Genomic DNA, 15,880 nt, shown 5'->3' on the forward strand with positions numbered 1-15,880 from the left:
CTTTGAACTTTTCAAGTCTTGATGGAGAGGCATCTATGATTATTTAAAATTTTCTTAACATATCAAAATTTCTAATTAATTTAAAATTGCAGCTGGTAAACTTTTGATGGAGAGGCATCCGAAAATTTTTTGGTGTCCATGTCCGGCCCATTGCCTTGACCTCATGCTGGAGGATATTGGTAAGCATGAATGGGTGAAATCAATAGTTGAAACGGCCAAAAAAATCGGCAAGTTTATCTACAATCATGCATTGGTCCTTAGCATTATGAGGCAATACACGGGGCAAAAGGAGTTGGCTCGTCCTGGTATCACGAGGTTTGCCTCAAACTTCCTCACACTGAAATCCTTGATGAAATCAAAGGCTGCTTTGAGGCGTATGTTTATTGGTGAGGAGTGGACTTCCTCATCCTATGCTACAACCACTGCAGGGATAGATGTGGTAAATTGCATTTTTGATGAGCCAGGTTTTTGGACCCCTTGTGGAGAAATTGTGCAGGTAAATCTATTACAATTTAACATTTAGTATCTACTATTTAGTAATTTATTTTTAATTTATTAACAATTTAACTTTGCAATTTTGCTTTTTTTTTAATTTAATTTATGACTTAATTGTTTTTGTTTAACATTATGTGTAGGTCACTGAGCCCCTCGTAGTTCTCCTATGAGTTGTTGATGGGGAGAAGGCCTCTATGGGCTATATATATGAGGGTATGGATAGGGCCAAGGAGGCCATTAGATCCATATATGCAAGAGATGAGGATAAGTATGGCCCCATTTGGGAGATTATTGATAAGAGATGGCAGAACCAACTTCACAGGCCCATCCATGCAGCAACCTATTACCTCAATCTGGCATTTCGATTCTGTGATGACTTCAAGGCGGATGAGGAGGTTCTTAGTGACCTGTATACAGTGGTACAGAAGTTGTGTACTATGGCACAGCCTCAAGTACAACACTCCAGCTGGATAAATATGATAATCAAGAAGGGGCAATCTTCGCAAGCAGCATGTGCATAGAGGCTCGGACACAATTGCAGCCAGGTAGAAATATATGTAAACTTAAGATTCTTAAATTTATGGCTTATGCATTTTAATTTTTGATTTTATAATCTAGCCTTAAAGTTGGAAATGAAACTGATTTTTTTTTCTTTTCGTTATTTCAAATAGATGGTGGAAAATGTTTGGGCCCTCAACCCCAAACCTTCAAAAAATTGCCATCCATATTTTGAGTCAGCCATGCAGCACTTCTGGATGTGAGCGCAATTGGTCCATGTTTGAGCACATCCACTCGAAAAGCCGTAATAGATTGTCTGTGTAGAGGTTGAATGATATTGTATTTGTTCATTACAACCTCCGTCTTAGGACTAGACTGATTTTGGACACTGACTCCTCTCTGATCACTCTAGCGGAGATCAATCTAGAGTCTGAGTGGATCACTGAGTCTACCGATCCCGTCTTCACTAAGGAGGACCATGAGTGGGTTGAACAGGTAGACAGAGAGGCTAAGGCTGTGGCTATGGCAGAGGAGGATAGAGCACGATCCGACATAGGCACAACTGATGTTGATCATTGTGGCACCTCACAAGCAAAGACTATGGCTACTCAGTCATCCAGACCTACCTTAGATGCCTTTGTAGGAGGCAGACAGACTACTCTGAGGCTGAGGATGAGGATGAGATAGAGCCTGAACCATAGACTTGTTTTTGTTTACAATTACATATATGTTTGGGAACATTTGATGTCATGGATTTTATATACATTTGACAACATTTATAACTCTATATATCTATGTTTTATATTTCCTTCACCTACAATTTACATTTCTACGCATGTGATGGATGTATGTTTATATATGTGATCAAATTAGCTTCTATTTGATGATGTTATAGTGTCTTTAAGCTTTATTCAATAATGGGTGCATGAAACAAGTTTTAAATCGTTAAAAATCTCTATATTTCAAAGTTTTTTTTATTTTTTCGAGTCACCAGTCAAGTCGGCCTTGCCGAGTCCGAGCCAAGTCCGAGTCTGGGAACTTTGATTATGACAATTGTGCAAGGATGATCTCTGATCTGCAAGGGGGGAAGTTTACTCTACTATTTCTAATATGACATCGTAAACTATGCTGCTTGGTTTGCTGTTTCTAATTAAGACTGTTAATGTATGTAATGGTATATCGTATTGGTCTGATAAGACCCTCAATCTATGAATGCTTGCCTAGTATGTATGATGATGTAGTGATTCTATATGATCTTCAGATATGGACGGTTGCCTGTTTAATCTTGTGACTTGTAGCAAATCTGATAGGTGCTGTGTCTGATATATTTCACTGGTAAGTGTGCATCCAAAAGCCAAAGGCTGCTTGCTCCAGGTGGGTGAATCCACAAGGGATGCATAAGAAATAAAGATGTCGGATCATCCCCCTAGGAATGAGTTTCGATTCTCCTTAAATGTCTTTGATAAGGAACAGTTGTGCCCCTTTGATTAGGAATAGTAATGTCTTTCCCTTGATTGTATCTCTTCATAAATAATTGTTATTGTCTAATCGCACCCTAATATGAATATTAGTTAATAATTGCTGATTTAAATGTCTTAACCAATATTTGTTTGATAAGAACGTCTTACTTAATCTCATCTGATTGGATTTGTTTAATATATTATCAATGTCGATGTCTTCTTGATTATTGCTGACTAATGGTGGTGCTGATCGCTGATTAAATGTCACTGCAGACATAGTATCGATGGAGTGAAAATATCAGTAAGGATGTTTTGCCCTATCATATATGAAGTGATTATTATGGATTGCTGTCATGTATGCATTGCTTGTTGATTATATAATCTATCATTTGTCTCAGACAACAAAACGGATTTATATATGTATTGTTTGGATGACTAACCAATGGAATGCTTAGTTGCTGATTGAATGCCTTAATCAATAATAGTTTGATTATACTCTTGACCTCCCTCCTTTGATATGGAATATCGAATGAATACTGAATCATAGTCATATGGCGATAATATAGATCCACTTGCTGACTATCATTGAATCCCTTGATCATCTTTGTTGGGATCATCACACAATGATAACAATCATCGGTCTATTTTACTTATTCTCTTTCCTTCGTATGACAGCTGATATGGATGCATACATGATCAGTGGTTTAGAGATCTTTATGTATTATGATCATAGCTTCAGTCTGTTGTATGCTCTTGAAGCCTTTACTCCTTGATTACGAGAATGAGTGGATAGCATCTCCCTTTCTTGTTTTCATTACTGTATCTTATTTTCCATGCTTTGCTTGGGTGCTTGATAGGAAAATCATTAAGTCTTATGGAATAAGACAATTTCCATCATGTCTTCATGAACTTTGTCTCCATGGGGACTCTCTCGAAGTTGAATGATCTCAGTGGGTAATGCTTATGGGAACTAATCTTAGTTCGGGGATGGGACATTACAAAAACCCACTTTTCTCCAAGCTTCAAAGAATACCTAGATTTCATATGATATTAACTTCCTCAAGTGTATCTGATCCAACAAAAAAATCTGAAAAAGCTGTGACATGGGGCAAGAAAGTGCCCTTCTTCCTTCTTTCCATCACATGCTTCTCCATCCACATCATCTGCCACATAAACTCTAAAAATGCTAATCTCGGAGAAATAATCTTGGGCAATAGATGAGGTGCCTGAGGGCATCCACAGATCCTTATAATTGTACAATCAGAAAAGTAAAACCAATTTCCAAAATTGTGAGTATGACCTTCATCGGGCTTCAAAGCTAGTGGCCTCAACAGCTCCATTATTCTTGGAGGCAACCTTGTAGAAACTAAATTAAAATCAGCCATAATCTTTATTACGAAACATTCATGAAATGTGACATAATCACTGCCTTTGCACTTGCTATCCCATGTTTGCCCTCTCGGGTGAATACTTAAAGCATAAAGTACGTAATGCAGAATAATGCCATAGATATCAGACAAGTATCAGATATGTTATTCCATTCATAATTCGTGTCATTCACAAGTTACATTCGGAAGTATATAAAGATACCAAGGGGGTGCGAGTGCCAACCGTCGCACCGCAACTGCCACCCCTCGGTTGCCAAGTAACAAACCCAATTACGACTTAATTAACTATTCTTATTCCTGTATACAATAATGCGGCTAACATCATCCCCCCAAAAAGAAAAGTTGTCTCCAGGCGACTTACAACAAAATGGAGAATACATGGAGCTCGCAAAAATCCAGAAGAAGAAAAAAAACTAAGTGCAAAAGGCGTCCTTGATGAAGAAGGTGCCGGTGGTGGTGTAGCAGTGGACGCCAAGCGCCCACGGAGCTCATACACCTGCTCCGTCCTCCTCTTGAGATCCCGTTCCGCAACCATCTGCCACTCCATAGCAGTCTTTACCATATAGGCTGCCTCGAGCACCTCCTAATCCTTCTTGTCCACACTTTCCACGGCACTGACCAACCGAGTCTCCAACAGCTCCCTCGAGGCCCTCTCCTCTTCCAACTATATCAACAAGGCAGACTTCTCTACTACTAAAGTGTCCACAACTACCTGGTTCTGTGCCATGGTAGCCTCTAGCTCGCGAAACCTGGTAGCCAGCTCCTCTCGAGCTGTTACTGCTGCCACCCTCAAAGCCTCAACTGTAGTTGTCGTCTGTTGTGACCTCCGAAGCTCCAGATAACCTTGACGGAAGGCCTGCTCTACCTCTCTCGCCAACGACTGCATCCGGGTCTCGCCAACCCCCTCAGTGAGGCGCCAAGCCTCCAGCATCGCCAGGCTCTCCGTGTCCGGCCACCCAGCACACTCAAAACACCTCTCAAACTCAGCTTGGCATCCGGTGCAGGCAAAGGCCAACAACCCTTCCATCCGCTCAACCATGGTCGCATCGGCCTGGAGTGTGGCAGATGACACAAGCCGCTGTGCTCCCAGAGTCATCTCGGTTATAAACTGCTCCAACTCTGCACCCTGCTGACTTCCCACAGGCACCCCCTCTGTTCTGTATGGACTGGTTACTACCACCGCAGGGGGTGAGGCAACCCTCTGGACTGCCCTGCTGCTCGGGGAACTCCCTTCCTCGAGATCAACGACATCCAAGGAATACATGGTCCGTCCTGGGGATAGAGTGGCCTCTCCCGATGCCACGGGTGCCATCTGGTAACGGCTCAACCAGTTAGTGAGGTCATCATGAAGAGTGCCTGCTGCCGTCATTGCCTCCTGCATATATCTGGGCAACCCTGGCACATCCTGTCCTGTCACATCCGGCACCTCGTGCACCATGGAAGCCTCTGGCACTTCGTGGGCCATGGAAGTCTCAGCACTCGCCAAGGGCTCCACCCGTGGTGGTGTCATGGTTATCGTCACCCGAGGCTGCCCGAAGCTAGGAACTAGTACCGTGGTGACTACACTCACTGTCCCGAAGGACCGCGGCACCGCCAACTGACAAGTCTCTGGTAAGCGGGCTGGTGTAAAGTGGACCTGCACCTATGATGCTAAAGTAGACCCTACTGTACCTGCAGACTCCACTACCCCCTCTTCAGGCAACTGGTCGCCCCTTCTCCTTGTTAGTCGGAAGCTTCCTCCGCTTACTTGGGAGGTGTCTGCAGATTCCTCCCTGCCACTTTCTGCATCGTCAGCCTCAGACTCTTCTATGTTGGACTCTATATCAGACATGGCGGCCTTCTTTCTTTTTGTGCCCAAACTTACCTCCGTGCCATGTGCCAAGACGTCCAAGTGTGACCAATAGAATATGGGCGGTTGGTCTGGTGCAACACGCCCTGCGGCTCCAATGGTTGTGAGCCCGGGGTGATCTGCATGCAGACTGCGTCGAGGAATAATTCAATGGTGTGATGCGGCATGTAGAACTTTTTGTATTGCAGCGTCATGAACTCGTCCATCCTATCAGCCAATAGTGATGCCCAGTCATATACCACTCCATTGTGCAACCCGTTCATCAACACTATCTGTGCAATGGCTATGTCCGACGCGCGGGTGGCACCTGTGAGGCGACTCTTCACCACCGACAACAGGCATCGCCATACTCCCTTGGCGAAAAATTGTTTCTTCACCCCCCGACTCTTGCCTGCACTCTTGAGGCTATCTTTCTCGCCTTGGGTAAGGTTATCGTGCAACATCAACTGCAGCAGTGTGGCACGATTTTTTGGGGATATTGTCTGTGAAGTGTCTATTTTCTTTCCTTTTATCCTCGATATGCCAAATAACCTAGTGAACTCACTTGCCGTGAATGACACTGTTATCCTCTGATGTTGATAATCAAATACCGAGTGGTGGCGATGTCTGTCATAGCTGCCAATCATGGCACGCAAAACCACCTAAAAGTCCTTTATCGAAAAAACTGGCATCTGGACGGCCCAGTGTACCTGTGCCTGGCGAAGGCTTTTCTTTATTAAATCATCCTGAGGTGTCTTTGCCCACCAATTTCGACAGTCGATTCCATTCAAACCCTTGATTATAATATTATCTACCGTTATTTCATCTTTGTCCTTTGTCGCCAAGGGTTTGGGACGATGCTTCTTGCTTTTTTGACTGGTGCTCATACCGAGACTACCTGCAATGCGCACCCCAGATGGCAAAATCCGTTTGCCTGTGTCTGCACTGGTTTCTTTTTGCCCTCCCTGCAACTTGTCTTCTAACGGCTGCAACCGTTTCCGCCAATCTGCCTTGTTCTTGTTTATGTCCATTAGTCTCGGATTATTTCTTCAATTCTACTTTTATAACTTTTTTTTTAAAATAAAAACCCGTCTGCCGCTTTCCAAATAACCTTCCCCAGCAGACTTGTGCGGCTATGCATGTGCGGGCTGCAGCGTGTGCGGCTTGTGCGGGCTGCGGCGTGTGCGGGCTGCAGCATGTGCAGCTTGTGCGGGCTACGGGAGTGTGCGGGCTGCGGGCGTGTGCGGCTGCGGGAGTGTGCACCTGCGTTTTATGTGTGCGGCTGTGAGAGTGTGCGGGCACATTTTATTTGCGCGGTTGGCGGTGTGCGGTGACCACCGCACGGTGGCATCCACCGTCAGTGGTCCCACCATACAGTGGGCCCACTTTCGTTTTTTTTTTAATATATAATTTCCGTACGGTACGGTCAACCTACGGTTTTTTTTTTCCAGATTTAGTCTATTAAGCATCCTGACTCGATGGTCTGGGCTCCCTCCGTTCGTGGTAAATTTTTAATTTTGACCCGTTGACGGCATCTGATATCTCTTCCCCGTCCAGTGTCCACAACTTAATTGCCCCGTTGGTATTGACCTCGCGTACCTTGAAGGGCCCTAGCCAACGTACTTTGAATTTCCCAGGTTTGATTTGGTTCCTTCCGTTGAATTTCAACACCAACTACCCAGGAGTAAACTTCATTCGCCGGAGATGCTTGTCGTGCCAAACCTTCCATCTTTGCTAGGCTGTCTTAGTCACCCACTGAGCCATCATCCTTCATTCGTCCAATTTGTTCAAAGCATACAGTCTCTCCCTCAGGCTTTCCATGTCGCCAAGTCGATTATCGATGGCGATTCGGAGACTCGGCACCATGAATTCAACTGGCACCACGGCTTCTTATCCATACATTAGCTGGAAGGGAGTTTGTCCAGTAGTTACCTTGTAAGTTGTTTGGTATGCCCAAATTACTAACGGTAGGCGCTCCTCCCAGTCATCCTTCTCCACTCCACAAGACTTATAAATCACCGACATGATTATTTTATTGGTCACCTCGGCCTGCTCGTTCACCCGTGGATAGTAGGGGCTTGATAAGGAGTGGAAGATTTTGAACTCCGTTGTTAGCAATCGGATTATGTGATTTACAAAATGGCCTCCTCTGTCACTCGTTAGTTGGATTGGAATCCCATACCGCGTAATGATGTGTTCATAGATGAATTTTGCTGTATTGACCGCCGAATTGTCCGGTAAGGCCCGTGCCTCCACCCACTTGGTCAAGTATTCTGTTGCCACTACAATGTATCTGCATCGTCGGGCTCTACTTGGTTTTAATGGTCCGACAAAATCCAATCCCCATCTCTCAAACAGTTCCCGGGCATTCGATGGGTTGAGGGGCATAAAATCCCTCTTTAATGGCTGTCCGACCCGTTGGCATGTATCACAGCTTGTCACCCACTCTCTGGCGTCATTATGTAGTGTCGGCCACCACAGTCCTGCCAACAGAACTTTCTTGGCTGTGGTGTCGGGCCCCATGTGTCCACCTGCAGGCCCTTCATGTGCTTCCCTTAGTACACCTGGAATTTCCTCTTCTGGGATGCATCGCCGTAGGATCTGGTCGGGCCCCATTTTATACAAGAGGCCATTAATGAGTTGGAATGTCCTGCTCCTCAGTACCAGTTTCCTTCTTTCTCCTGGTGGCATCTCCCTCGGGAACCGTGATGTCAACAAGTATTCCCCCACGCTTGCGTACCAGGCGGGGAGAACCGCGATGCAAAATAAGTGAGCATCTGGAAAATCTTCATTCACTCCTTCGACTGGATTCTCGACAGCTAGTCAACTATCACATGGCTCTTCCTAGGTCTTACTTTAATGTTGAATGTAAATTCCTGCAGCAATAGCAGCCATCGGCTGATTCGTCCTTGGATAATTGGCTTGTTTACCAGGTACATTAAAGCTTGGTGGTCCACATAAAATGTGAACGGGGTGGCCAGCAAGTAATGTCGAAGTTTCTGGACGGAGTACACCATCCCGAGGGCTTCCCTTTCTGTGGTGCTATAATTTTTCTCTACCTTCGACAGGAGTCTACTTGCAAAGTAGACCGGGTGATCTAGCTCGTGGTTGCCAACCTGCGCCAGTGTGGCCCCTATGGCAAAGTTGGATGCGTCAATGTGTACGTGGAACTCTTTGTCCCAGTCAGGATATGTTAGGATTGGCGCACCCACCAACCGTGACTTCAGTTCTTGGAAGGCCTCCTCTTGAGCCGTCCCCCATGTATACCGTTCACCTTTCCTTGTTAGCTTGTCCAGAGGGCAGGATACTCGAGCAAAATTTTTGATAAATCGCCTATAATACCCTATGTGTCCTATGAAGGATTTGACTCCTGTGACATCTGTCGGTGCCTCCATTTCCACTATCTCCCGAATCTTGTCTAGGTCAGTCTTGAGTCCAGCCTTACACACTGTGTCCTAACAGCTTCCCTTGAGGCACCATGAATCTGCATTTTTTGGGGTTGAGTGCTAGGCGAGCTCACCTGCATCTCTCCATGCATTCGCCAAGTGCGGCCAAATGTGTATCTTGGTTACTGTAGATGGACCAGTCGTCAAGGAATGCCCTGAAGTTCCCTACTAACATCTTTTCAAATATGTGCAGGATTATCTGTTCAAAGGTTGCTAGTGCGTTGCATGATCCGAACGGCATTCGATTATACGCGTACACGCCATCCTCCACTATGAAGGTGGTTTTTAATTTGTCTTCTTCAACGATGGATATCTAGTTATACCCAGAAAATCCATCCATGAATGAATAAATTTCATGAACGGCCACTTCTTCCAAGATGCTATCCGTAAATGGTATTGGAAACGGGTCTTTTATGGTGACCGCATTAAGGCATCTGAACTCCACGCAAATTCGGATCTGGTTTGCCTCATTTTTAAGGGATATCACTATGGGCGACACCCACTCGCTGGTCTACACTTTAAAAATAATCCCGGCTTCGAGCATACGTTCAATTTTATCATTCATTCTTGCCGCATAGTTTTTATTCATTCTGTACGGCCTCTTCCATACAGGTATGGCCCCAGGTACGAGTGAAATTTGGTGTACGCACAGTTTTGGCAGCACCCCTTTGAGGTCCTTATACGTCCAAGCGAATACATCCTTGTATTCCATGAATATTTTAAACGCAGCGGCTTTCAGTACTGGATTTCAGTTGTCACCAACCAGGATGTTCCTTGGCTCTGCTTCCGTGCCGAGGTTTGTAGGTTTTACGGACTCTTCGTACCAGATTGGTTTTGTCATGTCAAACCTATGTGCTAGTACTTCGTTGACCGAGGCATCCCCTTTGGTGTATTCCCCATACGCTAGCGGAAATTTGTTCTCATCCCGATCCTCGTCAACCTGCAACATGTTACACCCATACAACAGCTCATAGTCCTCCATTTGCCAGTGGAAGAGCCCATTAAGGGAATCGGTCTCGTCCTCATAACATCCTTGGATTCTAAGGACGCCTTCCTCGTTCGGTTCCCTTCCATACTTTCCTCCGTCAACTTCGCCTTCGCCGTCTGATTCCGACTCTGACGCGAGTTCTTCACTCACAAGTTGTGTTTTCAAGTCGATAATAAATTTTCTCTCGGCTTTCTCCATTGACAACGTGTTACACTTCCAGTTGTGATGCACTCTGGCTGCCACCAACCAAACTCTGCCAAGAATGGCGTCGTATCCTTTCTTGGCAAGCAGAATCACCACGAAGTCGAGGACAAATGGTTGTGTCCCAATGGTCACTTGTTGCGCCATGAGCGTTCCAAGGGGTTTGATACCATGTTGATCTGCTCCCAGTAAGTTGAAGGTTGACGGCCATAGTGTCGACTTGCCAAGCTGCTTCCAGGTTTCTTCCGGAAGCACATTCACTTCGGACCCGCCGTTGACGATAGTGTCAGTCAGAATGGTGCCCAGTATTCCCATTTCTACCACCGCCGGGTGCCGGCCACTGTATAGTGTCAGGACCAATGGGTCTATAGGTGTTCTGCCGGAACCATCCGTATTCCGGGTTGCCTGACTGTACGGGGTTACTTGGACCATACGTAGGAGTGTCGTACGTAATTGCAGCATCGTTTCCAGGAGGTCCTTCATCTTCACCGACACTTCAATCTGCAACATTTGCTTCAAGATATTTTCCTCCGCCTCAGAGCGGGAAGTACTTACTGCTTCCTGGGTGCTCCCTTGTGCCAACATTTCCTTCACCACTTCAGCCTTGGCCTCCAGCGCCCGTTGCTTCTCCGTGCGAGGGTCCGGGTATGTGGCCTTCTTTGCCTGTGACCGTGTGATTACCAATACCCATTCCTCTGTCCTGTCGATGTTGAGCAGGTTCACTCTCGACTTTGGGCAAGTTCCATCATCGTGGTCTCCAGGCCCACACCATTTGCATAGTTTTTGTGGAGTTTCTTCTAAGGTGCATTCCCTGGCAAAGTGGCCCCATTGATTGCAAGCTCGGCACTAGATCATTGGCTGTCCCTTTGCATCATATTGGATTCGGCTCCTATTATTATTATTGGTCCTCCCCCCTTGCCGGTTGTTCTGGTATCCGCGAGATGATGCATTATTGTTGGCGGTTTGCGAAGTTCCGACGGCCGGTTGCTCTTACGTGAAGAGAACTTGTTGGTTCTTGGTTTTCATATTGTATGGACATTCCTTTGTCAAATGTCCCGCAATCTGACAAATGTCGCAGAAATCCTTCTTGGGGCAGGACCCCTTGGTGTGTCCGTCACTCCTATAGTCGGTACACCACACGTCATTTTCTTTAGTCTTACTTGTACTCCCTTTCATGGCTTTGAATTCTTTCAGCATTCGCTCCATGTCCTTTTGGAGAGCGTGCACCTTTTTACTCAATTCGCCACCGCTGCTGCTTTCCCCGTCAGAGTCTTCATCATCGTCAGATGAATATTTATTACTTTTCTTCTTCCTTGATGTTTTGTATTCGCTCTCTAGGTCCATCGCCCTATTATAGGCGTCGTCATATGACGTCGGGGGTACAATTTTCATCTTTTTTCGTAGGGAGGATTTCAATCCTTCAACGAACCATCGTTTTTTCAAGCCCTCTACCGGTTGGCTTTCCATTTTACCCAACAATTCCTTCAGTCTCCTGTTGTATGCCCGTACTGTCTCCTTGGTACCTTGTTTGGTACTGTATATCTCCGTTATAATTTCGTTGTCATCACGGAGCAACCAAAACTCCTCCGTGAATTCCTTCTGTAGGTTGGCCCACGTGGCCATTTTTTGCTTATCTACATTGGAGTACCAATCTATGGCAACTCCACGTAACGTGGCTGGGACCTGCTGTACCCAGTCATCCTGGTCTGTCACTCCATTGGCAGACCAAATGGTTTCACATGTACGGCAGTGCCGTAGGGGGTCTTCCTTGCCGTCTCCTATGAACTTTGGCAATTTTTGTTTACTTGCCATCCCGGGTCGTCTTCTTGGGGTTGGCTGTGCCTGTGTCTGTGGCCCTGCGCTGCTTCCTCCGGCATCGGTGGTGTGTCCTTGTAATGTCCCCTACTAGTTTAGGACTGTTTTAACCATAATTAATCCTTCACAACACTCTTAAACTGCATTGATTAGGAGGCAAAGCTTCATAACATGAATCCGATCATAATCTTATATCGAATTGATAACTTAATCTGATTGATAACCTCTATTTTATATATATATATATAATTTATTCTCATATAGTATTATATTATATATTATAGTAATTATAATCATTATATTTTCCTTTATAATTATAAATATATTTTATTACTAAGTTCTACATAAGAACATTATCATGCCGCCTCTTATATTAAGCATTCATACTGAGTTTTGTAATGTCCCCTACTAGTTTAGGTTATTTATAAATAGAATTATGTTATGTCTAAGTATTCTGGTTACTTCACCAGTTAGTTTGTTAATGCCCAATATCTAATTGTATTTACCGATATCCAATTATCCTTATATATCATTGCTCAGTTCACACGTATTATTTCAGTATATTAACGTTCCTTAGCAGTCATATTTCACTGTTTGCTGAATAAATAATGATTTGTTGAATGAAACGATTTGTTACAGAACTGAATACTGTTACTGCAGAATGTATTCGTACAGAAACCTTATAACGTTATTCAGACTGGATATTAGTTATAAATGTAAAGAGATTAATAGAATCGAGTTTTACAGGGATAAGTATGATTACTGCAGATTATATTTGTACTGAAATCTTATACCATTACACAGAATGTTTTAATTTATGGAATTCAAATAAGTGCGGAAGGAGATAAGAATCGCTGATAAAGAAAACCCCGATAAGCCAGTTTATAATTAGAGTTCCATACCAGAGGGTGGTTGTGGCCGAGTGTGATACCAACTTCAATGCCCTTTAGTAAATGGAATTGATCTACCATATATATCTTGTAATTCTGAAAGGTTACACCGATTGGAAGTGAGGAGTTGTCTTCCTTTATTAGTCAGCACAATCAATGTTTAATCGCTTATTATCATTAATCACACTCATATAATCGTGATTCCTTGTGAGTATGAATCACATCCCTTTTGTGGATGACTAATCGGTGATTAGACATCAGCATTAACAAATCAAACCTTTCATAATCAGGGGTGTATACTAATCGCTTATACCTCAATTGTGTAATGACCCCTTCTCAAACCTGATCCTTTCTGCAACCGTTGGTCTCTTTCTAGGAAGCTCGGAGGCCAGTCGGAGGGTAAAATTAGGGTTTCCTATTTTTGAGGAGGTCTTTTTGGATGGGTTCATCGTCGGCTTTTTCTGATGGTTCAGAGGGCTTCGCAACGATGTCTTCATCTCAGTTTTTGGAGCAGTTTCCAGAATTTACTATTTTTAGTAAGTTCTATTTTTGGCAGGGCTCGCGTGGCATCGGGCAATCTCTATATCCTGTTCAGTCAACTCCAGGAGCATGGTCAGGTTCTAGCTTCAGATTTTGGAGTTGTGTGGTCAAGTAACTTTATTTTAATTAAATAATCATTATAATTATAAAGTTGCTTATCCCCCCTTGGCCTAGTCCAACAACTTAAAAACATCACTTAAAAGGGGGACTTTATGGGTGGCGCCCTCATGGAAGATTTATTTAATATTTTATCCTTGGCCAAAGTCAAAACATGGCGAAAACTTACCAAGGTGATATTTTTATATTATTTCATTTGACTTTTTGGCTAGGTGTGATGGCGCCATGTTGAGGAGGGGATTAGGGTTTGCCTTGGAAATCGAATTAGGGTTTTGAGGGGGCAAGTGAAGCTATTTATTGGAGTTTTGGGAGGATTGAAGGGATCTTTTTGCAGAATTTGTATTTGGGCAGCCGTCTGGCTCTGGACATGCTTCAAGGAATGGAAGCCTTCTAGCATAGGCATCTCTTCTTGCTTGAAAAATAGCAACTAGGGTGATTATATTCTCTATGTAATTGCATTTAGCCGTAGTTTATCATCAGAGTTTTTCATTGTAATCATTTAGGCTTATAGTTCATTCAGTTTTCTGCATCTAGAATTCCCGCGACTAATTTCATGTTTTGTTCACAACCAGAAAATACAAAAAATTGCATTGTGGGTATTAGTTCTTTGCATTTGCCTCACCTAGGCGTTGCATTTCCTAGGGTTTCAACAAGTTTGGTTCATGCATTTATTTTTAATGACAAATCGTATTTTGCAGCCAGCCGTACCATTTTAAATGCATTGGAAATCGTGCCATTTTTCATTGTGAGGATTTTGCAGTGTTGTTTGAGTCTTTCGCAGGTTTCCACGTCACCAAGGCATTTTGCAACTAGTTTCCGGAGGAAAGAAGATTGTACGAGGAAGAAATGAGCTGTTGGCAGTGATCCATGGGTTCGCGGCTGAATGTGCAGATTTATGTTGAATCAGAAACTCTCTTCTAAAAGGGGAGTTGTGGAAGGATTTCTTTTGATTGTAATCTGACCAGTAGTACTGGCAGTCTTGAACTGTGATCTTGGTTGTAATTGTCAAGCTAACCAAACTTATCTTATCTACCTCCATCCTATGGTAGCTCCTCTCCCTGTTGGGATTGAAAGCACATCCTGGATGTCGAGTGTCTTTTCAGTTTCTGCAATCAATTAAATTCAAGCATTTAAGTTTCACTCCGTCATATGGTAGCCCCTATCCGTCTGGAGTGGGTAGCACATACTTGGCGTTGAGTTCCTTCCAGTTCTAGATTTCAGGGACCCTCTGACCAATGCTCGCCATTCCGGCGCCATACTGGTTAGAGTTCTTTACATAAGCAACTAAGATCCTCTGACCAATGCTCGCCATCCCGGCGCCATACTGGTTAGAGTTCTTTACATAAGCAACTAAGATCCTCTGACCAATGCTCATCCACACGGTGCCATTCTGGTTAGGGTTGCTTCAGCAAATCAAATACTTTTTCTCAGAACTAATTGATCACTCATATAGTTGTTGTAATTAAGTTGATCAAAAATTTCAAAAAAAAATTGGCTAGGGATATTTCAGTGGTATCAGAGCCAAGATTCTGCCATCCTGTGAGCAACTTGTCTATGAGTGACAGAGAAAAACGATATTGGGCAAGAGAAGATAAGAAGGTTGGGAAACAATTTCAGTTTCATCAGCCTCCTGAGGGTCAAACAGCCTCAGAAGTCTTGTGGGCTCACTGGGAGTCTTCTCAGGAATCTGATATGGCAGAGGGTGAGAGATCAGTTGGGGGTAATGAGAGGCACACCCACAACAGAGAAGATAGCGGAAAGGAAAGGGAAAGATCTCTGAGTCCCGGGAAGAGGTTTGAAAGAAAGATGGATGCTTTGATGGACATGGTCTCCCTTATGATGGGAAAAATGGGTCAGAACACCACTCCTCAGAATAACTCAGGCCATAGAGGAGAGTATAGTGCTTCCAAACCGCATGATGAGCATGTAGGCCGAATAGTGCCTAATAATACCAACATTTCTTCCAGACCCTTTAAACCCACTTTCCTGGCACCTACAATCAACCAGCCAGATCCCGAGGAGAATGCTTCATTTGTGGAGCAGTTGAGACTCGGTAGAGCAGAGTATGATTCTCTGCCTGATGACATCAAAATGGATATGTCCTATAATGATTTTATGGATCATAAAAGGAAAAAACAAAGGACAAGGGAGGTATTATGACCAAAGGAGATCATTCAATCAAGGGGATTTGTACCAAGCTGTCAACAAAGTCAT

General features: G+C 44.1%; 1 protein-coding gene across 6 annotated transcripts in view; it reads right to left on the reverse strand.

The window, feature by feature from the left end:
- LOC131030723 (putative threonine aspartase) overlaps positions 1–15,880 on the reverse strand; it is a 328,757-nt gene that overhangs the window by 56,701 nt on the left and 256,176 nt on the right. The gene's annotated exons all lie outside the window — the stretch shown is intronic.

The sequence above is a fragment of the Cryptomeria japonica genome, chromosome 4 (genome assembly GCF_030272615.1).
Source record: "Cryptomeria japonica chromosome 4, Sugi_1.0, whole genome shotgun sequence".
Lineage (NCBI taxonomy): Eukaryota > Viridiplantae > Streptophyta > Pinopsida > Cupressales > Cupressaceae > Cryptomeria > Cryptomeria japonica.